Genomic DNA, 12,894 nt, shown 5'->3' on the forward strand with positions numbered 1-12,894 from the left:
GAGAACAGGGTGTGTGCATTTGTCGGGGGGGGGGGAGTGTTATTGTGAGGTGTGGGGCTGGGCACAGTGTAGGGGGTAGAAGGGGTGTTGTGAGATGCGGGGGTAGTAGTGTGAACTGCAGGCTGGACACAGTGCAAGACAGTTTCTCTCAAGCTTCCCAGACAACTGTGCCCCTTTCAGGAGTCTGATTTGTCTTGTGTCCCCCAAGTTTCACCTCACTTAAAATCTACTCGCTTACAAAATCAGACATAAAAATACAAAAGCGTCACAGCCCCACCATTACTGCACAATTGCTGACTTTCTCATTTTCCATAGAATTATAAAATAAATCCACTGAAATATAAACATTGCACTTACCTTTCAGTGTGTAGTACATAGAGCAGTATAACCAAGTCATTGTCTGTATGAAATTTTAGTTTGTACTGACTTCACTAGTGCTGTTATGTAGCCTGTTGTAAAACTAGGCAAAGCTCTAGATGTCGATGTACCCCCTGGAAGTCCTCTACGTACCCCCGGGGGGGAACGTGTACCCTTAGATGAGCACCACTGGGCTAAGGTATTGGGGTGGGGGTGCTTATGAGATGTCGGGCTGGGCACAGTGTTGGGGGTGCAGAGGTCTGTGAGGACCAGGCTGAGTATAGTGGGGAGGAGAGGAAAGGGGTTTTTTGAGGTGCCAGGCTGGGTACGGAGTGGGAGGCGGGGGTAGTGGTGGTGAAGTAAAGGTTGGGTACCGCACAGTGAGTGGGAATGGGGATTACCGTGAGGTGCTGGGCTGTATATTGTGTGAGGAGGAGCGGTTCTTGTGAGGTGTAGAGCTGGGTAAGGTGTTGGCGGTTGGGAGGGGTTCTCATGCCATGCTGGGCTGGGTATGGCGGGGGTCGTGGGGGAGGGGTTACCGTGCCATGCTGGGCATAGAGTGTGGGGTAGGTGATATTGTGAGGTTCCATGATTAGAGCCCTACCAAATTCAGGGTCCATTTTGGTCAATTTCACAGTCATGGATTTTTAAAATCATAAATTTCATGGTTTCAGCTATTTAACCCTGAAATTTCACAGTGTTGTCGTGGTAGGGTCCTGACCCAAAAAGGAGATGGGGGGGGGGTTAGCAAGATTATTGTAGGGGCAGTCACGGTGCTGCTACCCTTTCTTTTGTGCCGCTGCTGGCAGCGAAGCTGCCTTCAGTGCTGGGCAGCTGGAGAGCGGTGGCTGCTGGCCTGGAGCCCAGCTCCGAAGGCAGAGCCCTGCCAGCAGCAGCGCAGAAGTCAGGATGGCAGGATCTGGTGTTGCCACCCTTCCTTCTGCCCTGCTGACAGCGGAGCTGGGCCCTCAGCAGCTGCCGCTCTCCGGCCACCCAGCTCTGAAGGCAGCGCAGAAGTAAGGGTGGCAATACCATGGCACCCCTAAAATAACCTTGTGACCCCCCCTGCAAATCCCTTTTGGGTCAGGACCCCAATCTGAGAAATGCTGGTCTCCCCTGTGAAATCTGTATAGTTTAGGGTAAAAACACACAAAAAACCAGATTTCATGGTCTACGACGCGTTTGTCATGGCTGTGTATTGGGCAGGGCCCTATCCATGAGAAGTACCACCTGGGGTGGGGGGTTGCTCGTGAGAAGTCCAGCTAAGCAGGCTGCGGAGCCTGCATCTGTGTCCTTACCTGGGCACCCCTTGTGTCTGTGCAGTCTCGGAGAAGTGTGAATGCCCAAGCAGGCCAATCCAGGCAGCCCCTACAGCGATTGTTGCCACGCTGGCCTTTCTCAATGTGTGCGCCCTCTCCATCCTGCTCCTGGCAGCAGCCTTCGTCCTACGCCCGGCTAGGGGGCAAAGGTGAGTGACTGCTGCAGTAGTCCCACATCATCGACACTAGGATGGAGCTGGTAACGCCATGGGCCCTACCTCCACGCACCGGACGGTGCTGGACGCCGAGCCCTGGGCGTGCCAGCACCTTGAAGACCTTTGATAGGGTAAGTCCACTGGGTTCCTATTAACCATTCCAGTACTGGGCCTGGCTGAAAGGAAAGGGACCAGGGACCCAGAGTCTTCCCCAGGTAAAGTTCTTCTGTCATAGCAGCTCGACAGTGTGTATTTCTGGGAATTAGCATCACCCCCCACGCAGCCCCTCTTTGATAATGAGTATATTTTGTTTTTAAGGCTACCCAGCAAGGAAGCTAACAACCCCCCTGCTGTCACGTAAGTCACAAACAGACAGTGTTAATGGCAGTAAGTATGGCTGGAGCAGGGGAAGGAGAATCCTCTTTCTTCCTAGGAACTGTGATTTCAGGCCCTGGCTGCAGAGTCCAAGCTGGCACAGGCTGATGGAAAGGGACTGACTTCATACAATCAGACTGCAGGTGGTAGAGATCTTTAGCTTGCAATCTCAGGTCAGCGCCAAGCACCTATGGTGTTCAGTGTATAATAAATACCTCCAGATAGGCAGAGAGGAAAGATCTGGGTCACAATCTTGTCCCTCTCTTGGCGGCCAGGCTGGGATTATTCCCTGCAGCACACTTTCTAGTGCATTGTTTCAAGCCCCAAGCAATGGAGTTTCTGTGGAGAGGTTATTCCCTGTCCTCCCGCTCAGGAAGTTCTTCCCAAGTTTACATTTTCTTGCTTAGTTCTAGCGCATTCCTTCTAATTAACCCCTCTTGTGCCCCCAACTACTTCCCCATCACCACCTCCAGGGTTCACACCTTTCAGGTGTTTCTTACTTCCCCTTTAGGCTATGTCTACACTACGGCTTATGTCATCGTAACTTATGTCACTCAAGGTGGGCAACAAACCATGCTCCTCAGCGACATAAGTTACCCCAGTGTAAGCGCCGGTGTTAAGACACCGTCGTCTTAAAGCAGCTACATTAGAGAGCGTCCCCTTAGTTGTTGCTTAGCAGCATAATTTACTGGTAGTCTTTCCCCTGAACAGAGTCGCTGCAGCATAGTGACCTGTGCTGTTTCAGCTGAGTGTACTCATCCACACTGGGAGAGCGTTCAGTCAGCTCAGTTATCGCAGGTCACAGAGGATGGACTGCTGCTCTAGTTGGGACAGGGCTGTGGGCTTGGGGCTAGGCTGGGATACATTGCATCGTTGCTTATGGGGCTCTCTATGAGGCTGCTGAACCAAATCCCCCTTCACCCCAGGATCGGGGAGAAGGAATAGGTTTGGGGCTGATACTTGTCTCCTTGTCCATTGTAATCTGCAGCATCCTGGCTGGCTTTGTGGTATACGGGGGTTCTGGGCAGGTGGAAAGAGGGGTTTGGGGCTGGTGTTGCTGACACAGAACACTGCAGCTCCTCTTCTCCACCAAGGACTCCTCGCTCTCTGAGCCACCTGCTCTTGCTCCAGTGAATTGAGGAACTTTAACTAATTGTCCCCTGGGGACCCCAGCAGAAATGCCTGTTTGTCTCTAGAAATTGGTGCAGCTGGGGTAGTTTTGGGGCCTTTTGAATTTTCTATGTGGTTTTTGTTTGGTTTCTCTTCAGACATTTTGAATAGTAGGAAGCCTTTAAATTTGGGCTCTGTCTGCAATTTGTCCTTGTCAGGCCTACTTTCCACTGCTGACCGATATCTTTCTAAAAACTGTCTCTCTGCAGTGGGGAGATGGTTCAAACTGTTGATTTTAGTACACTCTTTAGCTGCTATTCACGTTCTAACTGAAAGTCGATGGGCCATGCGTAGAAACCTGACTGATGCATTGGGCTGGGAGCACATACAAGCCTGACTGATGCATGGAGTGGGCTGGGTGCATATCAAACTTTCTCCATCGGGTGCTACGTTTTCTGTGGGATTTTATCCTATAGCAGACGATCCCTTGTGTACAGCTGCTGAAAGACACAAGTTGCTGGATTTTTACCGTCATAGGTCCATCTTTTCCATGCCCAAATCACAGCCTCAAATAAGCATTTAAAAACATAGGCAATTAATACGCAAAAGCATTATTGTGAAAGAGTTAAGTGTAACTGCACATGCAACGTGCCTGAACCAAACCCACAAATGCAAGGCAATTAAAAGTTGAGCCATCTAACAGTACATACCCTCTACTTCTGCCAGCACAGACCCACACCTGACCATTACCACAACTACTGTGCACCAGAGGTCATGTACCACAGCTTTAACTCTCTCCCCCGGGGATCCCAGGCTTCCATCACCCCTCTCCACGCTAGCCATGACCAAGCTGCCTCCTCCCAGCACAACCAACTACAACAAACACCCACAACTGCTAATGTTGAGGAAAAATTAGCTAGGATAGGGGAGGTGTTTAAAACGGGGAAAGTGGGGCAGAGTTAAGGCTGCAGTGCATGGTCTGTGGTGTACCGCTGTTGTAGTAATGATAAGTTGTGTGCTGTAGTGTATAGGAATTGGGTAGATTCCTTTTAATGATTTGGGAGCTCTCTGTCTTCTATTGCACAAGTCCCCAGAACCTGACAGAGCCGCAGTGTAAGGCCTGGAAGTTTGTGTATAGTTAGTAAACACAGTTATTTAGAATCCAACAGTTTGCGTGTGATTTCCTCGCATTGTTCATGTTGTGTAAAGAACAAGGACTCAGCATGTGCGTGTGGGTGGAGGAGCCAAGGGCGTGTCCCAGTAGGTGGCTTAACTATTATTTCCTTAGGTTTGTGTCAGGCATGTGTGTATAGCAACCAACACTGCTTCGGCCAAGCTTTTGTGTTTGTATTCAGTGCAGCGCCTGTGTGCTTATGCTTTACAGATCAGATCCTGGTCCCAAAGAGCCTAAATTCTCCTTAGGCTTCAGGTTTCTTTTGCATATCTGCTGTATGAGCCCTGGGCAGTGGGGAAAAGTCTGAGGGAGGATGGGTGGGGGGAATATGGAGGGTCAATGTGTGACCTCTGCCTTATGAGTCAGCTGAAGTACTAAGCTGTGAGGGACCCCTCTTGGCCAGCTAGCTAGGCTCAGGGGAGCTGCCCCCCAGAGCCTGAGGGAGGGAGGTGGGAGACAGGAGTTTCCTGCGGCTCTGTGTCACCCTTCTTATCCCTGCTAACTTGGCTGAGCTGGCAGTGTGCGTGTGTGAGGTCCTTCAGCTGGCAGGAGAGAGAATGGGATGGCACAACAGGATAGCAACTAGGAGTCTGGTGCCTGCTGCAGTGGGTTATGCTGCTCCATGGGGTGCAGCAAGTTGGAGAGAAAGAGGTGGGATGGGACCCCCCTTCCCCCTGCTTGGTGTGGGCTGGGGCACTGAGACCTGTGTGTGTTATTTCAGACCCCGTCCCGAGAGTGTGTACATGGATCCCAGTGAGCTGCACCCAGGACCCAAGTGAGTGGGAAGAACAAGAGATGGGGAATCTCCTATGCCAAGGATTTTATAAACGTTGGCGTTTGTCATTTTCTGCTTCTTTGTGATGGATACAGGGGCCCAGAGTGGCCCATTCCAAAAAGGCAGGAGAGTTCGGGTTGTTTTTTCTCTTAGCAATATCCTGAGTGTCAGTCTGGCCTGCCTGACTGCTGGAGGAGCCCCTGGCTGGTGTGGGAGTGGGGTGCAGGGTGCCACTGAGGATGGGTAGAGGGGGCACCTGCCCCCCTTGAGTTTCATACCACATCACAGTGGAGTGCAAACAGGAAAGTGAATAGTTGCTCCGCACTCTCACCAGAGGAACCCAAAGCTCTTAGTTCTGGGCTGAGATTATGAAGTTGCTGTTGGCACAGGGCTCTCCCCGAGCAGCTGGACCAGCAGCTCCCCTCATCCCCTGGCTCTAGGCTGTGGGAAATGTTTCCCCGGCTGTGTTGGCTGCTCCATGCCCAGGAGCGGGCGAGCTGTGTTCTGTATAACTGGGGGTATCTGCTGAGCTGTGCCTCCCCTGGAGGGTTGTCATAAATATAAAGGGAAGGGTAAACCCCTTTAAATCCCTCCTGGCCAGAGGAAAAACCCTTTCACCTGCAAAGGGTTAAGAAGCTAAGACAACCTCACTGGCACCTGACCAAAATGACCAATGAGGAGACAAGATACTTTCAAAGCTGGGGGCGGGGGGGGACACACAAAGGATTCTCTCTATCTGCGTGTTGCTTTTGTCAGGACCAGAGCAGGAATGCAGGTCAGAACTCCTGTAAAAAGTCAATAAGTAATCTAGCTAGAAATGCGTTAGATTCTGTTTTGTTTAAATGGCTGAGAAAATAAGCTGTGCTGAATGGAATGTAGATTCCTGTTTTTGTGTCTTTTTGTAACTTAAGGTTTTGCCTAGAGGGATTCTCTATGTTTTGAATCTGATTACCCTGTAAGGTATTTACCATCCTGATTTTACAGAGGTGATTCTTTTACTTTTTCTTTAATTTAAATTCTCCTTTTAAGAACCTGATTGCTTTTTCATTGTTTTTAAGACCCAAGGGTTTTGGTCTGTGTTCACCTATGCAAATTGGTGAGGATTTTTATCAAGCCTTCCCCAGGAAAGGGGGTGTAGGGCTTGGGGGAATTTTGGGGGAAAGATGTTTCCAAGTGGGCTCTTTCCCTGTTATATTTGTTAGACGCTTGGTGGTGGCAGTAATAAGGTCCAGGGACAAAAGGTAAAATAGTTTGTACCTTGGGGAAGTTTTAACCTAAGCTGGTAAAAATAAGCTTAGGGGGTTTTTCATGCAGGTCCCCACATCTGTACCCTAGAGTTCAGAGTGGGGAAGGAACCTTGACAAGGGTCTACCCCACTGGGACTGGGGTTGGGACTTGTATGGCTTTGTCTGCCCCCAGGATCCCATCTCTTTGCTATGCGAGTCTAATGAGGTTTCCAAATGCCCCCTCCAGCTGGGTGACTGATAGCCTGTGCGCCGATTAGAAACCCATTTTGATTTTCACCAGGCTGCACCTAACACCCAGCTGCTAATTTTCCTGCAATAATTACAGGAAAATTATCTGTAAGTGGGCCTGCCCGTCCCCTGCCAGCTCCCGCAGCCAGCAGCAGGGCTAGCAGTCCCGTGACCAGAGGGGCACTCAAAGCACTTTATGTGGGTAAATAGCTCCCTGTTACCCAGCTGATAGGCTGAGAGCCAGGATAGAGCAGTTCTAGCTAGCCTTGGCGAAGAGAAGAAACTTGCTGAGTGCTGATCTCTTTAAGTCTTTCCCACAAAGCTGATCAGTTTTATTTTCAGTGTAATAGTCAATGCTTCCCTTATACAAGTCAGTTGCTCAGCTGCTGATGGAAATCAGAGGAAGTTATTGTACAGACCTCTGCTTCTCAATCAGAAAATAAAAATGTTTTCTTCCTTGAATTAGTCTATGTACTCATGGGCTATTTTTGGCACAATTCCTGTAGGGCTCTTAATCCTACAAGGTTGTTACAGTCTTGGAACAGGACTCTTTACTAACTTCCTTAATATTTCAGAGTGTAGTAGAAATGATATTGTTTAGATGGTTATTTTCTAAATAACATTTAAGACCTATAGTGCCACAAGATGTTTTCATTAAAGCATGGTTGAGAATCATCCAGTCTGGTCACTGTAGATACATACTCAAGATTTCTATGTTACATTATACGACTGAACAGTTTCCAGTGGTCAAAACAGGCTTTTAGATCAGTCGTTTGTAAATGCAAGTTCAGTTTTTAAATTTGTTTCTATTAGGGCTATCAAGCAATTTAAAAAAATTAATTGTGATCAATCGCGCTGTTAAACAATAATAGAATTCCACTTTTTAAAATATTTTTGCATGTTTTCTACATGTTCAAATATATTGATTTCAGTTACAACACAGATTACAAGTATTTGCACTGTAAAAAAACAAAAGAAATAGTATTTTTCAATTCACTGAATACAAGTACTGAAGTGCAGTCTCTTTATCATGAAAGTTGAACTTACAAATGTACAATTATGTACAAAAAACTGCATTCAAAAATAAAACTATATAAAATTTTAGAGCCTGCAAGTCCACGTGGTCCTACTTCTTGTTCAGCCAATCACTCAGCCAAACAAGTTTGTGTACATTTGCAGGAGATAATGGTACCTGTTTCTTATTTACAATGTCACCTGGAAGTGAGAACAGCGTTCTCACGGCACTGTTGTAGCCGGTGTCGCAAGATATTTATGTGCCAAATGCGCTAAAGATTCATATGTCCCTTCATGCTTCAACCACCATTCCAGGGGACATGCGTCCACGCTGCTAACGGGTTCTGCTCGATAACAATACAAAGCAGAGCTGACCGATGTATGTTCATTTTCATTATCTGGGTCAGATGCCACCAGCAAAAGGTTGGTGGTTCGGGTTCTGTAGTTTCTGCATCAGAGTGTTGTTCTTTTAAGACTTCTGAAAGCGTGCTCTACACCTCGTCCTTCTCAGATTTTGGAAGGCACTTCAGATTCTTAAACCTTGGGTCGAGTGCTGTAGCTATCTTTAGAAATCTCACATTGGTACCTTCTTTGCATTTTGTGAAATCTGCAGTGAAAGTGTTCTTAAAACAAACAACATGCGCTGGGTCATCATCCGAGACTGCTATAACATGAAATATATGGCAGAATGCGGGTAAAGCAGAGCAGGGGACATATAATTCTCCCCCAAGGAGTTCAGTCACAAATTTAATTAACTTTTTTTTTAACGAAGCATGGAAGCATGTCCTCTGGAATGGTGGCTAAAGCATGAAGGGGCATACAAATGTTTAGCATATCTGGCACCTACATACCTTGCAATGCCAGCTACAAAAGTGCCATTCAAATGCTTGTTCTCACTTTCTGGTGACACTGTAAATAAGAAGAGGGCAGCATTATCTCCTGTAAATGTAAACAAACTTGTTTCTCTTTGCGATTGGCTGAACAAGAAGTAGGACTGAGTGGACTTGAAGGCTCTGAAGTTTTACATTGTTTTGTTTTTGAGTGCAGTTAAGTAACAAAAAAATCTACATTTGTAAGTTGCACTTTCACGACAGAGATTGCACTACAGTACTTGTATGAGATGAAATGAAAAAACACTATTTCTTGTTTATCATTTTTACAGTGCAAATATTTGTAATAAAAAATAATATACACTTCGATTTCAATTACAACACAGAATACGATATATATGAAAATATAGAAAACATCCAACATATGTAATAAATTTCAACTGGTATTCTATTGTTTAATAGTGCAATTAATCACAATTAATATTTTTGAGTTAATTGCATGAGTTAACTGCGATTAATCGACAGCCCTAGTTTTTATATTTTCAATCTTCACGCGTTGAGTACCTTCAACTGAAGTGTGTTTGCATTTGTGCAGGAGAAATATCAAATGCATTGTATAAATAGATTACAATATTTAAGACTTTATTTCTAATTACATATTAACTTAATAAGAAAAGAAAACACATTGCTATTGAAAAAAGGTGATAACATTAGCTACTGGAAATGCACCTTCAGGTGTCTTACAGCTGATAGGAAACCCATGTTGGCCAATCTATTGTAATATTTTCTTTCCAGTTATCACTTTAAAAGCTTGTGTCAAAAGGAATTTGTTCTCTAATTTTTTAGTTATTCCATGTTTGAAAGGAAACTCAACTACTTTAGACTGCATAACTTTTTAAGGAGAAATGAGATATACAAATTAAGAGTGCATATATTTGCTTGTTTATAATTTTCCAGAAGGTAATATAAATGAAAATAAAAAAAGTCTGTGGGTCCTTGAGGGTGATGTTGCAAGGACAATGATATTGAGCAAATATTCTGCATGAATTTTATTTACCAGTTAAAGTGATTAGTTCTTGTATTAAGGCTCCAAAACTGGTACCTCAAAGATTGGGATTGGGAATATCATGCTGTGTTATCTCCTGATTGTTCTAAACTTACATATAAACTTAAAATATGTCTTTACTTGGTGTTTGTATATATAGTTTTCTTTCTTTGTTATAGGCATTAAATACAGTGCTCCTGTCAGCTAATTTATAAGTTATTATCTGCAAAAAACCAACAAACCCAAAACCCTAGAGTTTTTAGGTGCCTAAGTAGCCCCTGGAATCACAGTTAAAGTTGCCCTCCCCCCCCAAAATTAAACTGAAATGGCAGCCAGGGTTTTCTCTGACATGGTCACTGGAAGCTCTCCCGCAGTCCTTATCCTTACAAATGGGGAAGGTAGGGCAGAGTATGCATGCATGCAGGGTCAGGGACTAAGTGTATCCACATCGGGAGGGGAGGTTGGCTTGTGAGGCCTGGCCCTGGGGTGGGGAGGGGCAGGTGGGGTGAGCACTTGCAAGCAAGGAGGGAGAAATGGGGCCATGAGCCAGTTTCTCAGTTAAGATGTTGTCTGAACTATGAACAAGTTTGCAGGCTCCTGGCTTGGCCCCTGATAGCCCATTTGTGGGCTATTTCCCACTGGGTGTGGCTTTTTTGGGGCTACGGTCCAGGGCACTTGTTAGGGGGCTTATTCCTTCACCCACTTACTTCCCTGGTCCTTCTCGCATGAACAGAGAGCAACAATATCCGAAGTCCAAAGGTGCAAACAATTCAATGTTTAACAGGGTGAACTTCCAGCAAGCATGATTCCAGTTTCCTTCCTTAGTGTCCCCCTTCCCAGCTCTGACACCACAGAGCCTTACACCTGTATCCCTGTTCCCATTCCTGCCCTTAGCTAAACATGATTCCAATTTCCCCACCCCCATTCCCCCCCCCCGCACTCTTCCTGATTGACTGCAGACTATATAGTAAAACTTGAGTTCTGCTTAGCTATACCTTAACCAATCATTTTCCTGAAATTTAACTAACCAATCCGAACATATTGTAACATGATTATGTGACCAATTATATCCCACCACCTTAATTAGTTTACACCCAGAAAAATTAATTATACAGCAGACAGAAACAATCACAGGCCAGAGACCACACAAATAAACAATAGCAAAGTGGGAACTATAATGAGAAAACAATACAGAAGTGAGGATTTCACATCCCAGCTATTGATAAGTGAGTTCTTACCAGACAGGATGCTATCAAACTAAGTTTCCTTTTACATAGCCTGATCATAGAATATCAGGGTTGGAAGGGACCTCAAGAAGTCATCTAGTCCAACCCCCTGCTCAAAGCAGGACCAATCCCCAATTTTTGCTCCAGATCCCAAATGGCCCCCTCAAGGATTGAACTCACAACCTGGGTTCTAGGCACTTCCCTTTCTCTGGAGGTGACAGGCATTATCAGGACAGGATTGTATCCTAACAGCCCAATAGCACCTTCTTTCAATGTGACTAGTTTGGAATGTGAGGCTGTGACCGGTCGCTTCCCAGCTTATGGCTGCCTCTGCTGCTTAGCCAGAGGCCTTAGCCTAAGAACAGGGCCTCAGACTGTCACAGTGAAAGAAGGCTCTTACACCGGCAGAAGGTGATTTTGATTTTCTTTTATACTTCTATAACTAGCCAAGTGATAAGACTGCACCTAAATTCTTAGAGTCTAGGCCTTTACAGACAGGCCTGAATATCTATATCCTAACAGCACTGGAGACGCATCTCACATATTTTTGCTCTTATCTTTCAGGAAACGAAGTCCTCTGAACAAATATGAGTGGCCAAAAATGTAAGCACCTGAGCAGCTTTGGTGGTGCTGCAGCCAGTTCCTAAGGAAAGGCGGGAGGTACCCGGTAGCCTGAGATGGGATAGTCAAAATTGTAAAGGGCATTGATGGGTAGTTCAGGCCTCAGGTGCCACTTATCGTTATTAAACCTGACAGAAGGTGTGGGAATGGCTTCTAGATTCTGTATACAGCAGAACCTCAGAGTGCCAAACCCCTCGGGAATGGATGTTGTTCGTTACTCTGAACAAAAAGTTCTGGTTGTTCTTTCAAAAGTTTACAACTGAATATTGACTTAATACAACTAATGAGGCTCACCAAGACTCAAAGTAGGAGCTCTCCCTATTGTATATATAATAGCAGACGCTGGTCCTTGTGCTGTACGCAGTCCTCCCGCATAACCATGAGTGCAAACTAAATAGAGCCACCTTTGCTGCAACATCACTGCAATCCAAGAGGGTCACATCAGCCAGTTTGTACACAACAGAGTTAAAGAAACTCCGGAAAAGGTTGCAGCAGGTTCCCATGGTATCATCCTGATTATCTGGAACAAGGCGTAGGAGGGTACAGGGACCAGAGAGGGTAGAATCTGGATGGCACAAGCTCACAATCACTCCTGTCATCTGTTGCTGTCTTGAAAGCACAGCTTCCCATTTCTCCCTGAGGCTGTCCCCACTCTTTTTGTCAGCATCACTCTCGGGAGGAGAGAAGAGTTTGGAAGCATCCAATCAGAATGCACTCCATCCCTACAGGAAAGGCGAAGGGGCAGCGGGATGGGCTCTCTGTAGGTGAGCTTTGGCAGCCATTAGATTTAGGGCAAGGATCAAAACACTTACAAGAAGCAGCATCTAGTGTAAGGGTCACAGTTCGGGAGTTACAGAAACAGGATTGATTTTTGTATTATGGGCTGCTCTAGGGAAGCATCCACTGTCTAAATCTAGTGCCAATTCTAGGGCAGCCATGAGGGGCCACAGAGTCTGGCAGTGAGGTGCCATTCTCCTGGCTGCTGTTCCCCAGGGGAATGGACCTGGGGAAACAAGCGACCATGGGAGGTGGCGCAGGATTTGCAGACAGGAGGCTGTGACATGCCTTTCTGCCCCTTGATTGCTGGGCCGGGCTCTGCCAGTGATGCAGCCCTGTACTGAAGCCTGTTTGTAGGGTGTGCTACATCAAAGGGAGCCCCCCAGCAAGTTAGCATGGCACTCCCTGTGTGACCAGAGCTCCCTAGCCAGACAAACCTACCTTCCTCACCCATACAGAGCACAAGGGAAATGCTGGAGCCTTGGGACCCCTTAGGGAAGCTGGGCTGGGGAGCTTTGGGGTCATCACGAATGCCTTTCACTTCAACCTGGGCTTATTTGTACCACCATCAGTTTTTGCCATCAGGGCCTCACTGCATAGCCCTACTATCACCTCCGCTCTCCTGTGGCGTGCAGGGCATG

General features: G+C 46.4%; 1 protein-coding gene across 7 annotated transcripts in view; it reads left to right on the forward strand.

Annotated features, from left to right (window-relative positions):
- TOR4A (torsin family 4 member A) overlaps positions 1–12,894 on the forward strand; it is a 91,158-nt gene that overhangs the window by 3,604 nt on the left and 74,660 nt on the right. For 5 of the 7 annotated variants that reach the window (XM_078849143.1, XM_078849144.1, XM_078849145.1 and 2 more), the window contains exons 3-5: positions 1,681–1,825; positions 2,150–5,265; positions 11,420–11,458. The gene's annotated coding sequence lies outside the window, so the exon portion shown is untranslated. The remainder of the gene's footprint in view (positions 1–1,680; positions 1,826–2,149; positions 5,266–11,419; positions 11,459–12,894) is intronic. The other 2 variants (XM_078849147.1, XM_078849148.1) reach the window with 2 other exon arrangements.

This window comes from Lepidochelys kempii, chromosome 16, assembly GCF_965140285.1.
Source record: "Lepidochelys kempii isolate rLepKem1 chromosome 16, rLepKem1.hap1, whole genome shotgun sequence".
NCBI lineage: Eukaryota > Metazoa > Chordata > Testudines > Cheloniidae > Lepidochelys > Lepidochelys kempii.